General features: G+C 32.6%; 1 long non-coding RNA gene across 2 annotated transcripts in view; it reads left to right on the top strand.

Moving 5' to 3' along the window:
• Positions 1 to 3,050, top strand: part of LOC117114240 — a 4,114-nt gene extending 1,064 nt beyond the window's left edge. Inside the window, exons 2-3 of one of the 2 annotated variants that reach the window (XR_004446321.1) lie at positions 2,357 to 2,468; positions 3,033 to 3,050. This is a non-coding gene — a long non-coding RNA (uncharacterized LOC117114240). Of the gene's footprint in view, positions 1 to 2,256; positions 2,469 to 3,032 lie in introns of both variants that reach the window. The other variant, XR_004446320.1, reaches the window with a different exon arrangement.

The following is a 3,050-nucleotide window of genomic DNA, read 5'->3' as shown; positions in this document are numbered from 1 at the left end:
CAAGCGATCGTAAATCATAGCAGATTTGCCAGCTTACAAAAACCACTTGGTTGTCGTCAGAATTCTTTCATATTTGGTCAAAATGTTAATTACTTATCTTTGTAAATTACTGTTATAATAATTAGAATTACCATGTAACTTTCTGACCACAAAAATGAATATTATACATCGCGGTCTAGCCCAGACTCTAGGCCTAGTTCTACCTAGCATTATAGTATACAGACGTCGCGATCATTTTGACATTAGACGCCATTTTACCCAAGCGATCGTAAATCATAGCAGATTTGCCAGCTTATAAAAACCACTTGGTTGTCGACAGAATTCTTTCATATTTGGTCAAAATGTTAATTACTTATTTCTCTAAATTACTATTATAATAATTAGAATTACCATGTACCTTTTTGACAGAAAAAGTTGATTTTATTCGAGTAGTAACTTCGGACGTCAACTGCAGCGGAAATAAACAATGAATGAACACAAAACAAATGCGTGACTGTTCTTTAACCTTTTGTCTGCCTAAAAATGCATGACATAATCGATTTTTAATCAGAAACGTAATTTTCACGATTTTTTTAAAACCCAACACCGTGAACCGGAAGTTCAAGGTCGCCGCGAACGTCTAACCAAAACAATCAAGTGTGACGTCACGCTTTGTAACGTACCTAAACTAATGTCATTGTGTATAACTAGGCCTAGCCTAGACTTTGTGATGTAACTTTAGTATAGGGACCTGGCTGGCAGGCCCTTCCCACCCCGAACCAAGCCTAGGGAGCCTATATGAGTCCACATATACACCAGAACATAATGTCATTGTCAAAATATTGAATTCCCACATGCTGGAGTGCATTACAATTCAAAGCTGTTTTCTGTTTCTCAAGCATAAAATACTACACTTTATTTAATGGAAGTGGATATATTTACGTCGTCGTAAACAAATCAGTAAACGATATATTTACGTAAATGAAACAACGCATGCGCAGTCATACTTTAACAAACTTGCATTTTCAGCACTCAATATTATTAGCGTGGCCTCCCATGGCCGCTTTGATTCCCCCAAGTTCAGTATGGCACTTTAAATTAATGTATAATTTTGTTTTATATTTTTTATTAAACGTAATTTAATTTTCTACAACAGCACAGTATGTAGTTTAATCACTAAATAAATGATTAAATCATTGTGTTAAATTTTCAAATAAAAGTGATACTGTATTATGAGCTGGAAATGTTATGTTCATCTTACTCAATCATTTGTTAAATGAACACACTTGACGTAAATACAAGGCCTATGCAATGTTTCATTGCTAAAACTTAATTACCAGGAATCAAGACAATATTCTTCTAGGCCTACCAGTATTGTTATATGATAGTCTTGAAATCATCACAAATTAAATAACCCCTAATGTTTTCATTCAAACAAATTTACCCACGTTGTCACTAACAAAAACAACATTGTTATATAGTCTTCAGACGGGTCAAGCATCGACCCCCAATCGATCACAAAGAACATACAGGAAGTTTGGTGAGCACATGAATCACTCTAAAAAGTACTGTACGCTATGTGAAGCAAGAAGTAAACAACGAATAATCGTGTATTTTCTGTAAGATATTGAATCACTACGAAAAAAGTGAAACCAGGGAGATGTAAAGCATACATAAAATACTTCTCCCTGGCAAGACAAAACAAATATTTTTAATGTTTTATTCAAACATATTTTTCCAAGTAGTCTGATCACTAACAAAGCAACATTGGCAATGATGTGCATGTGTCTACGAAGTATGGATACAGAACTCAACAAATGATTGAGTAAGATATACATAACATTTCCAACTCATAATACAGTATCACTTTTATTTGAAAATTTAACACTTGATTTACCGTAATAATTTATTTAGTGATGAAACTACATACTGTGCTATTGTAGAAAGTTAAATTACGTTTAATAAAAAAATAAAAAACAAAATTATAAATTAATTAGTGCCATGCTGAACTTGGGGGAATCACCGCGGCTTGGAAGGCCACGCTAATATCGAGTGCTGAAAATGCTAGTTGTTATGTTAAAGTATGACTGCGCATGCGTCGTTTCATCTACGTAAATATATCGTTTACTGTTTTGATTACGACAACGTAAATATATCCACTTCCTTATTTAATATCAGTATAGGCCTACATCTTTGTGCAGCCTACTGTATATTGTCGATCTTAATTGTAAAGTTAAACATTTTCTTTATTTTTTCTTTATGTTGTGTTTTTGTCAGGAAAAAAAAAACATGGCATCCATAGGCCGTTAATAATGGAGCTACTGTAAGTATTGGCGAAGATGGACACGAAAACTTAAAATTCAGTATGCATTATCAGATCACCAGTCCTGAGCTGCAGTATGTGCTACCTGCCAACATACCAGTACTTTCTATGGAGGCATTATAATAATTTTGATCAGTTCTTGAAGATGGTCTTGTGCAAACAATTGGTGAGTTTTGTTGTGAAAACAATAACAATAAGTGAATACTTTATTAAAGCGAATAGTAATATACAGACATATAATGTAATTGGGATTCCATTTCATCACTTGTCACAAGTTGGTCAATGGTAAGGATTAGATGATGTACGCGTAAAATTAGATTTCATAATTCCATGATATAATAGTAAACAAAATACTACATTGTTGTCTTATGCTAATGACATTTTTAATTAAAGCATAATGTTTGTTTTTTTTTGTTTTAATTTTCTTTTATTTTAATTGGATTTGATAAACCTACTTTCATTAATATATTTAACTAAGTAATTAACACAGCTTGAATAACTGTTTGTGTACCTGTACAGTAGTGTGCTGAATTTGTGATGTGCAGCCTGAGAGTCACCTTAACAGACTACATTATTTAAACTTGCACAACACATCTCATTTAAACTTATCGCAGAACAAAAATTTCAAAATACATCAACTACTTCATGTGATGGAATTTGGTGCTATTATATAATCGTTTGTTTTATTTACATGGTAATTCACTTAACATATTTATATTATATTTTACAGTATTTTCAAGCCTTGAAA

Source organism: Anneissia japonica, unplaced genomic scaffold, assembly GCF_011630105.1.
Source record: "Anneissia japonica isolate Jap-2015-1 unplaced genomic scaffold, ASM1163010v1 scaffold1525_len913038_cov183, whole genome shotgun sequence".
Taxonomy (NCBI): Eukaryota; Metazoa; Echinodermata; class Crinoidea; order Comatulida; family Comatulidae; genus Anneissia; species Anneissia japonica.
This window is presented reverse-complemented; position numbering and strand designations above follow the sequence as displayed.